Source organism: Callospermophilus lateralis, chromosome 16, assembly GCF_048772815.1.
Source record: "Callospermophilus lateralis isolate mCalLat2 chromosome 16, mCalLat2.hap1, whole genome shotgun sequence".
NCBI lineage: Eukaryota > Metazoa > Chordata > Mammalia > Rodentia > Sciuridae > Callospermophilus > Callospermophilus lateralis.
The window spans coordinates 60,726,729-60,740,974 of record NC_135320.1 but is presented as its reverse complement, the minus strand read 5'-3'; the positions used below and the strand labels follow the sequence as shown (position 1 = coordinate 60,740,974).

Sequence of the window (14,246 nt, the reverse complement as noted above, 5' to 3'; positions counted from 1 at the left end):
GAATGATAACAAACAGATGCCATTTGCTTTCGTTGATTAAAAACTTGAATAATTGTACTAATCATTTTATTTTTACAAACAACCAAATCTCCCAAACCATAATCCAAGTCCTTATTCCCCTGTCTTGTGGTATCTGTTTAAGACGACAGAAGCTGTAAGGCTTTACTGCTCTCACTAATCGGAATGGTAGAATTATTATCAAGGATTTTTTCCCCCCTAAATGATACTGGATCAGATCTCCAAGATTAGACAGATCTCTTGTGGCTTTGAATTATAAAGAGAATGCAGATGACTTTCATTGCAAAGAGCAGAGTGTTTAGAAGTGAACTTTACACACATTGTACTTTACTATCAACAGGATCTCACTATTTCCTGAAACAGACAGGAAAGAATTTAAAGAATCAGGATCCATTTCAAAGCTCTATCCTGAGCAACATTTATATTAGAGTGGGGACTTACTCAGAATGTATAATGAAACCCACATAACCCCCTTTGCTAAGTGTAGATAGGTAGTCTGACTGTAACTGAAATAATAATAATGCTAATGATTCCCCATACATTGTCTCCAGAAAGACTATGAAAGAGGAACGTGAATAAATTCAAATGCAGAGCAACTAAACCATGACCATCCCTGCTCTGAGAGGCACAGAAGCAGGGAGAAGTGTTATCCTTCTAACAAAATAGATTCAGGCTATATTTAAAATATGAAGCTCAAAAGGTTCAGCATATTTGGCTGTTTGGCACCTACATTCTTTATCTTTCAATCTCTATTGATAAACTTACATGGCAGGAACTAAACTGGGAGGAAATAAGCCTTAGCAACACTCTGTTTCCCGATGAGTCACAGTGAACTGGCATTCCGACTTTTATCACTTGCCAGCCCATGTTCTGTATATCAAATATCATGAAACCACAACGCTGAATACAATACAAGGGTCTCAAGGTAATATTTGAACTGAATTTTCACCCAGATATGATCCTGCTAAAGAGATCTCAGCCCATTCTGGAATGCTTCCTACAAGTTATATGCTATCACAAATTCCCCCAATTGGCATTATTAAGTATTCACTTGAGGAGTTCGGCCTACTCTGGTGATTTCAAATCTCTCAGGAATCTGGAAAACCCATTTCATCTGCCTCAGTATATCATGATAGTACATGATATATTGATCCATTCATTGCAAAGTCATATTAAAAACTATATATATATAAAACAAATACTGACCAATTTCTTGAAGTAACCATTATGTTATAAAAACTAACAACTACAAAAATATTTTTAAGTGATAAAAAATTTCAAAGTAAACCATGATGGATAAATATAAAAAGAACTCTGGAAAAATATTTTATAAGTTACATCAGAAGAGACAGGAAACCAGATAAAATATAAAAATTCTAGCACACTAATTAGTATTCATATTTTGATTCATTTAAGAGTCTTAATTTTTCAACTACTACCTTAATGGTTGGCAAGAATAAACCATGAAAAAGTTATCTGAATGTCTTCTAAGAAAAACGTTATTTTATATTGTATATATAAGTATATACAGCAAAAAAAGTTATCCCTATTGTTATCAGTCTGAATAACCACTATTAATTATTTCTGTTTTAAAAGGATAATTAAAGGAGAAAATAAGATTGTTCAATTTGAAATGATAATGCCCTATAATCAACCAAATATAAGGTTTATCATTTGAGGGTTTTTTTTGTTGTTGTTGTTGTTGTTTTTTGTTTTTTTGGTTTTTTTTTTTGCTTCTACACCAGGTCAATAGAGCCTGCTCAGGAAGTCTCCAGGTGTTAAGAAGAACAAGTCTGCCATTTTTGATAAAAGGGTACTTAGTGGTTTCACTTATACCATCCATTCTCTTATGATTTTAATTGGGAGATCAAAACAGACATGGACCGATTCTCTTATTTCATGCCAAATAATTATTTTAAATTATTCAATATTTTCATTCTATAGTCCTTGAAGCCATGTGAAGTTTCGCACAGTAAATCAGTTTTTAATTTTCCATGAATAATATGAAAAATAGATGAAATCAATTGATTAGCCAATACCTTTCTATTCTATTCATTTCACCAATCAACAAGTGCAGTTCTGTTCTCAGTGTTAGGAGTATAAGCAAATCCTGTTTAGTTAAGGATATAGATAAATACTTTTTAAAGTTTAATATAATGTGAAAAGTAGCATGTAGGAAGGACTAAGACATGTATAAACTGTGGGTCAATGAACAGCACAGGAGAAACTCATGTCCTGTGGAGTCCCAGGAGATTCCATAGAGGAGGTTATTTTAAAGGATTTGGGCAAGATTTTAAAGGATAAACAGGAAGAATTTACCTTTGTTGGAGGGAGCCTGGGAAAAGACCAAGCAGTATACAAGAAAGTGGAGCATCCACACAATAGTAAGTAGTCCTGGTATTCTATACCCTTATAAAATCTTCAGAACTTTTCTTGGTATGTAGAAAGTACTAGGAAGGTATTATAAATGCAGTTCATAAAAGCATGTATATCTGGAAGGGCAGATGTGAGAGAGATCTCAAGGACCTTTATGCAGTCGGCAAAACCTCCTGTGATAATTCTTAGGCAGAATGAAGCTAATGAAGATTTTTAAAGCAGGAATAAGGGTGATCCTATTTATGCTCTTTGTGCAGGCATTTTGTTCAGCATATCCTTTCTTACCTGGTCCTTGTATGTATTTTTTCAGACAAAGACAGTGCAACAGAATGATTAAATAATGTCCTTTAGGTCAAATAGCTGGTAGGAGCACCAATATCTACATCAAGCTGTGTCCAAACACTATCACTGCTATGGAAAACAACCATCCTGATGTTCTGGGATGGAGAAGTGTCCTGGGAGACTGTATGTTGCATGCTAAATCTGAAAAATCCTAGGCAAACCTGGGTGAGGTATTCACCTCTACTCCTAATCCACTGCTACTGCAACAATATTAGTGATTTACATCTATTGAGCACTTGCTGTATGTTAGCTGTTACGTGGCCCTCGGTTCACTCCCTGGTACACATAAAATTACTTCACCTGAATGATCTTCATTGACTTTTAGTACTCTAGGAGTAAGTAATTTTCTTCACTTTGTCCATGACCAGGTAAAGTGTAAAAGAAAGTTGATTTTGTCATTGAAATAAAAATAATTGATTTATATCTTTCTTTAATGTTAGGAATTATATTTAAAACATTAGAAAATATTATTCCCGGGCACAGGTGGAATCTGATTTATTAAGAATTGTATAGAAGGGTAACCAATTTCATTTACTCCAAACCAGTAAGGTAGAAGCAAAAATGTAGCAAAGTCTTGCTGAAAGCTATACCCAAGCTATAAAGTAAATAATAAGTAGATAAAAAATCTCAAGGGACCAGTTATTATGGTCTTGAGGAGGTAAGTCAATTTCTTTCTGAAGAAGTCAACTTTTGTAGAGATTGACTGCCTTCAAAGAAGATTACCAAGTGTGAGAAGGAGGGAGTTAGCTAGGATTATACGAAATCTACACTACAGAAAAATCCATGAATAGAAAATAACAGTATCCACATTGATCATTAGGTTCATTTTCCCATGTCTCTCTCTCATGTAAGCATTTGTAAGAAAATTCTAGAATGTTAAGAACTAGAAGCAACTTTAAAGTTCCTTGAGCTTAATTTCTTGATTTCATAAATGCAGACAAGGTAAGGTGAATATGTTCATCTATCACCCCACAAAGGGTGCAACTAGCACACATCTTGGGAAAGGCTGGCAGACATAAGAGGTATGGTAGGCAGGCAATGGTCCCCAAATGAGAGCCATCGCTAAATCTCTGCAACCTGCAAATAGGTTGCCTTCCTTGGCAAAAGAGATTTTAAAGATGTAATTAAGGTTAAGGATCATGAGATTCTGATAATATTCTAGATTATTTAGTTGTAGCCAATGTATTCACATGAGTCTTTGAAGATGTAGAAGAAAGGCAAAAGAGTAAATGAAATTTGATGTGAGAAGGATTCCACTTGCCGTTGCTACTTTTTAAGATGGGTGATGAAGGTCATGAACTAAGGAAAGTGGTAGGGTCTTAGAAAAGGAGAACAGCCTTCAGTTTACAGGAAGCCAAAAACAGGGACTTCAGTTTCAAGACCTTAAAGCATTCAATTTTTTCCAAGTGCCAATGAGCAGGAAATGGATTCTTCCTAAGAAATTCCAGAAAGAAACATATCTGACCTTGATTTTATTCTGCTGAGACCCATACTGGATTTCTGATCTACAGAACTGGATGATAACAAACCTGTGTTGTTTTAAATCCCTGTTTATGGTAATTTGTTTTGGTAGCAATAGAAAACTAATACAAAAGTGTTCAGATTTATTGACTTATTGTTAAAAAATTAAATATCTAAATCCTCATTGCTATTCCATAAATATTAATCATTTATATGTCATTAGCTAATTTTAGTTTTATTACTTTAAATCTTTTTTCAAAAGAATTTTTTTAACTTGGGATTGAACCAAAGGTGCTAACCATGGTGCTATATCCTTATCCCTTTTTATTTTATTGAGACAAGGACTCACTAAGTTGTCCAGACTGGCCTTGAATTTGCAATCCTATAATAGGTGGAATTACAAGGTTGATGGAGGCCATGAATCAATGGATGTAGTAAGGTCTTAGAAAGTGAGAACAGTGTTGGTTATTTGCTGTGAAGTAGGAGAAAATACCTGGTGGTGACTGTAACAATTCTTGCTTCTATAATCCAGTATATAAAACACTTGTGGAATAATCACCATTGACTTCACAGTTGAAAAATAACATAAGGACACCACAGCCAGTTGATCCTTGATTCATGCTCTCAGTAGGCTCTATAATCTGAAAATCATCTAAATTTCAGAATTTCAGAATGTGCATCTGCAAAATGAGGATAACAACCTCCACCAGACACTGTTCTGTAAACCTGTGCCATGCTTGGCACCTATTAATGCACATCAAATTTTTACTGAATAAACTAAAGCAAAAGTCAAAGGCATCTGTTGAATCCCCATGGCTACTCAGACATGGGTAGTGTTTCTAGTGATTAGCAAAGAGGACAAAAATGCTTCATTATCCAGTTTAAAGGTTGTGATAGTCCTTAGCATTATTAATCACTTATTTTCATCTGGCTGTCTTTAAGGTCTCTTTTAAAGTCAGATGTGACTATGTGACTTTACTTGACCAATTGAGTAAAAAGTGACTCATGTCATTTCCACAGTATCTATAGGAGCCTTGAGATGACACAACACCATGCCCAAGTGAGTGTGGACGCATACCAGAGGTGTAAGCCCTGATGACAATGGTCATGTAACATCAGAAAGAAAAAAAAAATGCCTTTAGAATATAAAAAGCTGTGCACTTAAGGTTGCCTGCAACTTCAGCAAAACCTTTTTTTTTATCCTTACTTATACAAACTTTTCTTTATTTTATTTTTCAATTTTGAAATAAATTAAGGGTTTTTACAGGTTGAAGTTTTTAATCTCTATCACTTTCAGTAATAAATAAATTCAAGGTATAAAATAGGAGCCTCCCCCTCCACTTAAGATGGAATTTTAATTAAAAAAAAAAAAAAACAAGAAAGAAACAGTCTGCACTTTTTGAGGCTCCACATTGTAAGTTTAAAATATCTGCACTCCTAGTCACAGTTTGAACCCAGTGTTTCATGTTTAGACAGCTCATAACTAGACAAACTTGACAAGGACAAAATGGGTCAAAAGTGTCACTTCTTAGGAATAATTAGAATCATCTAATGTGGATAAAAGAGGTCAAACTAGCATCCACTTCTCACTAACCTTTGGAGTTACTGGACCAACAAAGGAGGTAGCCTTCAATAAATGTTTATAGTCAAGCCAAAAGGTTAATGGAGATAAAAGTAGACAGCCCAAAGGTAAAGAATAGAGGAGAATTCTAACCCAAGAAACTGGTGACATACTGCTGTCTTAGAGATTCCAAATTTTGCTGGAAAAGTTTTTTGAAGATTTCCAAAATGAGAGCTAGCAAGAGCTAAAAGTCTCAGGAAAATCTAGACTGTGGAAAGAGCTTGTCATTATAACTCTTTGAAAGAACTAGACGTGTTATCTGGTGGAAAAATTGGCCTTCTTTGTCTTTAGTTTAGGAAATAAAAGATACATCATTAAAGCATATCACTATCATGCCAGGAGATATAGTTTGAAGCTGATGGAAAATTATTTTGGTGTATTATTTCTATACCCTGGAAGTAGGTGAAAAGATCCAAGACTTGTTTGGCAAAATTCTACCATTATAAAAACTCATAGCTGTTTCTATCCTCTCAACTCTAAAAACATATTTGAAGGTGGACATAAAACATTTTCACATATGCTGTAGAAATTAGATTTATGTAGTTAGAACCAGAAAACAAACACACACACACACACACACACACACACACACACTCACTTTCCTGGTGCTTTGAAATTGAATGCCACCACCAATAACAACCTTCCTGACTGAACATTCTCTATATCTAAATAAAAATTAAAATGTTATTGTATGTGATTTGACCCTATACATAATTTAAGTTAATGTATCCAAGCAGTTCTCCACTGTGGAATCCAAGTAGTTTTCAATCTGACAATAATGAAAATGCTGTACCACTATCCTTTTAAATTTCTGAGGTCTCTAGTGACAGTGAGCTGAATTTTAAAAACCAACAACCTATCCAAAGGGGGTATAACTACTTTAAATATTGGACTTCTAGAGTAGGAAGGAATATGCAAAATAATAATTCAAGGCTCTATACAATGTAATTTTCATTAATTCTAGGCACATTATATATTATCAACATTATTGACTTGACTGGAACTATACAACTTTAAGTATGATGATTGCCAACCAATGAAATAGTTCTTTTTAGTAAATATAATTTTAAAAGTTTTACATTAACCTGTTTTTTTGCACTTGCTGAAACTGAGCAAAACAACTTGCTTTTGAAAATAAAGTATCATTTAAAATTATATAAACAGAATCTTTCTATGTGATCCTGTAGGGTCAACACTATTCATGTAATATAAAAAGCAGATTCTCAGAGATAATACACAAATATTCTTCATAACAAACTAATGCCAAATATTCAGACATACCTAGGTGTATCAGGTGCTCTCACTTAAAAATAGTATAAAATGACCACTAAACTAGATTTGGGATGTCCCCTGATTGAGGCTTGAAGTCTTTCTTTTCTTTACTGTATCTAAAAACAAGGTATGTGTGTCACAAATTTAAACAAGTGACTAAGAAAACTTTCAAACCCAAACAAAGGAAAACTAGCTTATCTATTTACTGTTTGGAGAAAAAATAAATTCAACTTCATAAAACATTATTAAATTTACATTGCTTGGAAAAAATGGTATACTATACCCATTTTCAAATGAGCTAAAAGCAATTAAAAATATTCTTAAATTCTAAAATACGTGAAAAGAACAAAGAAAAATGACAGTAATGTGCTATGACAAGAGCCACTGTACCGTACCATTAGGCACAGAATAGATTTATGAATGGAAATACCAGGAAAGTTTAATTGCAATAGTGATTTTCTTGAACGCAGTTCTATAAAAATCCTTTAAGGACATAATGAAATTCCAGAGAACTTCTAGCAAATGTCTTCAAGTTGACTATGGTATGCGGGATCTTAAACACGATAAGAGACTTTTAAAAAACAAAATGAGTGTGAAATAAAAGATAGAATTCTTGGCTACTATATCCATACTCCTCCTGTCAGACAGTTTTATCTGTGAACTAAAATTTAAATAATCATTATCTTTGAGGTATATTTGCTTTTAGTTCTCAAAATTGTTGGAACACATTATCTTAACATGAGTCACTGCTTAAATATATGAATTTCAATGTAAGAAATAATGATCTTAGAAAAGGGAACACAATTCTATATATGCAGGTTATAAAAAAAACATCTTTTTGCTTCCAAATTGAAATATTTTTCATAATATCTAAAAAAATAGTATGTAATATGATTTAAGATTAGTCAGTCTAAAGATACAGATGTCATTTTCAAGTGGGGAAAAAATCTATAAATGAATAATAAACATTTAAGTTATCCAGATATTTATTATATTTTCATTTTCAGAAAAGAATAGACTCATTTCTCTTTCTTTTTTGCCAACTTCACTCCCACGGTCTCATCTGTTCTCTGCATACATTTGGCTCCAAAGAGGAATTACTCCCTCCAAGCTGGCAACCATTAACTTCAACCTTTTATTTTATACGACTCTGAGAGTCACAGAGTGTTTAAGGAGTGTTGTTTTGCTCCTGGCAGAATTTCTGGGTTTGCACCTCATGTAATGTGGGAAAGAGTGTCAGCAGTGAAACCCTGGGAAGGGAAAAGTAAATTGCTCCTGAGTAGCCCTCCACAGGACTGACTCCACAGGCCTGCGGCAGGGGTAAGGGACACAGAGAGCCCTGGAACCGGTCATTTAACCTCTGAAGGTATCATCTTCCTTTGTTGTAACATCACCTGTGTCCCTACAGTTTGTTAATATTACCACTAAAGACTTGCTACCATAGAATTTCTATGCGCCCTAAACTCTCATTCTGAGTGTTGAAAAGAACACACATACAAAACTCAACACGTTGGTCTTATGCTTCCTTGATGAAGCAATAAGTCTTTAATTGCCTATATTTTGATATGTTATCTCTCTCAGGAAAATAGTAAGATTAAAATAAAAATATTTGTTTCAAGAATATGGAGAGTGTATCATAAGGGTACATTCACATTTAACTATTAATGGCTTATTTGTGTCAATTTTGTTCAGTATTCTGTATTTGAGAATTAATCCAAAGGCATTCTGTAGAAGCCAGAAAACATCTTCTTGTGCAAAGTTATCCTCAAATACTGAGAGGTATCCATCTTTCATGAATTAATATGAATTAATCAACAGATTAATTAATGCAAAATATATCTTTCTGTCAACTGGCAGATTGCATCTTATTATTATTGTAGCCAATCTTAACTTCTGCTTAAAAAAAGAGAGAGAGTCATCCTGATATCAATAGAGTAAATTTTATAACTAAAAATATTTTTTTAAATACATGTTGTTTTTATGATGTGTACCCTTATATCCATATACAACTATAATGTATTAAAAATCACTTATATATTGAACTTAAAATGTACCTGATATTATGACATTTGAAGTCAATGGGAAAAGTCTATGGTAGAATGAGAAGAGGAGTGAGAAGGCTTCCCCTTCAAAGGAAATAAAAGGTGTAGAATTATCAAACAATATGCTATGTGTTGTGATAAATATAGTACCTTTTGGAAACACAAATTCTCTCTGGGAAAAATTATTGAAAGTCAAGTTATTGAAAGTCAGGTGCAAACAATTAAACTCTTGGCAAGCTAGTTGGCAGAAGTGTGAAAGTGTTGGAGTAGCTGAACAAAGCTTATCTAATCTGTGAGACATTTTACTAAGAAAAATATTACAAACTCTTAAATTAAATATCTACAGTGAGACTCTATGAGTATAGTTTTCAATACTTTTTTACCAAATCAACACATGCAGGACTATCAGAGAAAAAACTCCAAGTGCTGTCCGTTCTGGAGATAGACTCCCTTTTTCTCTGCATGGAAGAACAAGAATAGGACTTCAATCAAATATTTACCTCTCCATACTCTTAATTCAAGGTTCTTTGATCAGCATATTGGTTGGTCCCAGGAAACTAAAGGATCATCCAATGAAGTCATAACCAAATAAATAATTAATAGCACTGCTCTTGGAAAAATTTCTCAAATCTGATTTTTTTATTACTATTAACTTTTCATGTGATGCTCTTCATGAAAGGCAATGTCTCTATGCTTATTGTAAACCTGAACATCTATATTAAACTATTCAGTTTCTTCCTAAGTCCATTTTGGAGAATATTCTATCATAAGAGAAAATTAAATTGTAGTTAACTGCTTCATCAGTTCTTTATAATATCATATTCTATGAAAAAGAAGAGAAATATGAATTAAAGCATGGAAATGTACATTGGAAAGGATATTTAAATAATGTTATTATGACCAACTTAAATGTCTATTAAAAGTAAATGCTTGGGTGCAAATATCAGTAGATTAAAGTCTGCCTTTGAATGCATGTGCATTATATTAAAATTTGGAAGAATTTGGTTTGTAATTTTTTGGGGGGATACTGGAGATTGAATCCAGAGCCTTGAGCATGTAAGCACGTGTTCTACTACTGAGCTATGCCCCAGGCGTATATATCTTGATGTGGTTCTTGTCAGATAAATAATCTAACATTATATATAAACTCATTCCAATTAGTGATAGCTAGTCAGCATTATATTTTAATTTCTCTATACTGTTTCTATTTTGAGAATGTTTTTAAATTATCTTGCTTTTAAAATAATCATTCTATATTTTCATAGAAAATTAAGTATAGTCATTATCTTTCACTATATTTGTTGAATGTATACTATATAGACAACTATTAGAAAAAATGTGTTATATTTCCTTTAGATGCTCATAATGTATTGATAATAAAATATCTAACTGGCATACAGGCAGATTAAGTCAACATTAATAATGCAGATAATTATATTTTAAGCCTACAACATTTGGAAATCTGGTCCATTTGGAAATCATAATGTACAGTTCATGATCCATGACCAAATGAAAAGTGCAGCAATAGATGAAAAGTGTAATTCACTATTTTTAGAAATAAAAATCAATCTTCCTGACAATTTAAGATTGTAATTTTAGAGTTAAAAAAACTGAGGCTGTCTCTAATACAGAATTTAAAGTTCATAAAATATGGCTTATATTTTTATATTATATCTAAAATCTATTCATCATATTCTTTTAGATGTACATTTGTGTTACACCACATACTTCTTCATCTATTAAATACCAGTTTACTATATTCCTAATTAGATATTCTGACTATTAATAAATTATATCATAAAAACAAATTCGAAAAATACTCAATACTCAAAATATCTCAAGAAGTTTAATACTTTGATAAATACAGACAAGATGAATATATATTTAATACATGCCTACATATATATAATTTTAAGCATATACTCTTTCTAATTTAATATGCTTTATTAGGTAATAGTCAAAAGACAGTTTCAAGACATGTACTTTGCCACCAAGGTGACTGAATTCACAACATATCACCATCACTTAGTACCTGTATGACTTTGGGCAAGACACTTCACTACTGTACATCTCAATTTCTTTATTTATAAAATACATATAAACAAAGTAGTTATGTTACAGGATTATTTACATGATTAAATTATTTCATATATGTAATGCATGCAAGCAGTACTTTGTGTTATACTATGCAAGTATTAACTTGTGTTTCTAGTTATCTCTAAAGAAATGTGCATAGAATTGCAGAATTCTTAGTAAAACCAGATAAGTCATATATTTTCCTAATATTTGATTTACAACATTTTATTAAGCAGCAACTATCTGCTGAAATTCTAGATGCTACATTACTTTTTAAGTTGATTTGCACAAAAGTTCTATGCAAAAGTAATTGTTATGCTTCTTTTGTGTAAATAAAAACTCAGACTCTAAAAAGCCAAACAATTCATTCAAACTCACATTGCTCGAAACTTCCTTAACCATGAATTGCTTTCTATTTTTCTCTTAGCAATCTATAATAAACTGAATTCTTCCCATGATGTCAAAGCAATGAGAATCTTCTTAGGAACTGTGTTAAATATCAATTCTTCATGTCCATGAAACTAGCTTAAATGATCTTCTATGAGTCAGTGGTTAGCAGTTTCTGTTTTACATTATGCATAATTCCTGGCTGCACTTTGTATAAGCTAATTGCATGGTGCCTTATTAATAATCTTCAGGGGTTTTTGAGCTATGAAATTTATAGCTTTTGTAGTAAATTATTTCTCACATTTGCACAGTTTGGGGTCTTGTAAGTCTAGTTGAGATACTAAATATCAATATCAGGCATCAAGTAAGGGGAATAGATTGAACATAGTCTACTTAGTGATATAAAATATTGAAAAGCAGGTAATACTTTTAATATTTTACTTTTCTGACTGCAGGCATTTTTATACTTGCAGTGATGATTATATCTTATGCTGAATACAAAAAATAGCCTATATAAATGTTTCCAATCATAAGCAGAATTCAGGATGAGATCCAACATGACGTTAGGCTCAAATTTACTCAATTCTGTACTAATTTCACAAGAACAAATGAAGAAGGGGATTCCTCTGATGATTAACTGGTCAACAGACATAGGATGGCCTCATCACAGTTATTTTCTGTTGAGGCACGAATATATTTCTCAGATAAGACTCATTGCTTACAGATAGACTCCACCAAAACCCATGCACAGCAATTTCACTTGCCAGCAAAAATTCAAGTTTAAACTGGGAAATCAAAAAGGAGCCTCAGTAAAAAGCATTGGTTGTTAATAGTGAAGAGGCAGGGATGGGGAAGTAGTGGGAGGTAGTTACTTTGCCTCCATGTCTTTGACACCAGAGAGTTCAGTTGTCATCCAAATGTTATTTATGGCACACTTACAACACCATGTTTTCAGAATGCAGTGAAAATGATGAGGAAAAGTAGCAGGGAACTCAGCTCATATTCCTATGGACTTCATGGAGACACAACTTACACTGGCTAAAATCTTGGGCTCTGGAGCCAGATTGCTTGAGTTTAAATTCAACTGTTTCTCCTTATCTATGATATGAATCTTGGTCAAGTAGCTTCACCTCTCTGTATATCATTTTCCTTATGGTTATCATATTACCCCATGGGGCTGTTGTGAAGATTAAATAAGTTAATACGTATGAATTTCTTAGATTTATACATGAAAAATGCTGTGTTCATTTATAATTAAACTATGCATTGATTTGGGGAAATGGTGCAATATTTAAGAAATTTTTATGAGAAGTCCTGTATCTAATTTATTCTCTTTAACATCAACAGAATAATCAGTATATCATAGGTTTAAGTGTGTCATATATTACTACTTTGACCACTCTTTTTATCTTTGAACTACTTCATTGGTTAGTGAGGAAACATGTTTACCACTGCTATCATATAAAAAGATTTTAATGACAACTCAATGACAACTCAATTAAATCTTAACTTGCATGATAAAAAAAATCTATGTATTGTTTATAAAATAAATATTTTTTTCCTGTTTGAGATACTCTACATTTCCTATTATTATTGCTAATACCTATGAGATCTAAAAACTTGCTCTGGGGGGTATTTGGGAAATAATTAGAAAAAGCTCTGGACATTGAGTTCCTAATTATGCTAATTCTCTGCTTTGGACTCTATCTTGGAAGTTCCCGATCTAATACAAAATCTTTAGGATACAAAAATTTTTCTTGCACCATATGCTGGAACAATATGTTAAATGTAAATACACTAATCTTAAATATTTGTTTAATTTTTTGCTTGTCTCATTTTTCAACTACAATAAAATCAAAACAAACCAAAATCAAAGCAAAATTTATTATAAAGACCATCTTAGGTATTTGCTATTTCATGCTGTAAACCTTTAAAAATGATCTGAGAATTCAGTAAATTTAGGTTTCTTCTAACTTTTTCAGTAAGTTGTATTACCTTGGTCAAAAGAGATGACTTCTCTGAGCTGATTTTCTTATTTGTAAAGTAAAAGACCAGGACTCCACAATATAGAGATCACCTTTTGTTTCCAGAATTCCATGTACTCCAAATAGAAAGAACTCATTAAACAGATTTGCCCATGTTTCTCAGCTTTTTAAAATCTCTGCTCTCCATTCTTGCTGTTAAAAACAAGTCAATAATCTCCTTTAACATTTAGAAATGTAAATAAGCACAGTGGCCATAAATATAAATGACACAAAGGTGCTTCACTCCTAAAGGACAAAGATGGAGTCCCTTCAACAAATACACATACTTCCATTCCCACTCTTTTGTGGAACTTCTCCATTACTTTTGAGAATTACAAAATAGCATCCTTAATTCACATGAAGTGAATTTTCCCTAATACAATACTGCACAAAGGGAAAAAGAAAGTAACTCAAGTTGAGTTTGCTCAGCACTTCACATACGCAAGGCATATACTTTTATTTACTGTTCTGTCTCCATATCATTTGAGTCCATGCACCCCAAGATAAGGCAATAAAGTCTGAGCATATATTTCCATGTTGGATTATTACCAACTAATCATAGTTCTAGCTTTTATGAGTTATTATTATTTTTTAATGCTACTAGATGAGACCTGTTAACACCCTTCA

The 14,246-nt window shown here is 32.6% G+C and overlaps 1 protein-coding gene across 2 annotated transcripts in view; it reads right to left on the bottom strand.

The window, feature by feature from the left end:
- The window catches only part of Zfpm2 (zinc finger protein, FOG family member 2), a 426,462-nt gene that overhangs the window by 148,189 nt on the left and 264,027 nt on the right, over nucleotides 1–14,246 (bottom strand). The window lies entirely within an intron of this gene.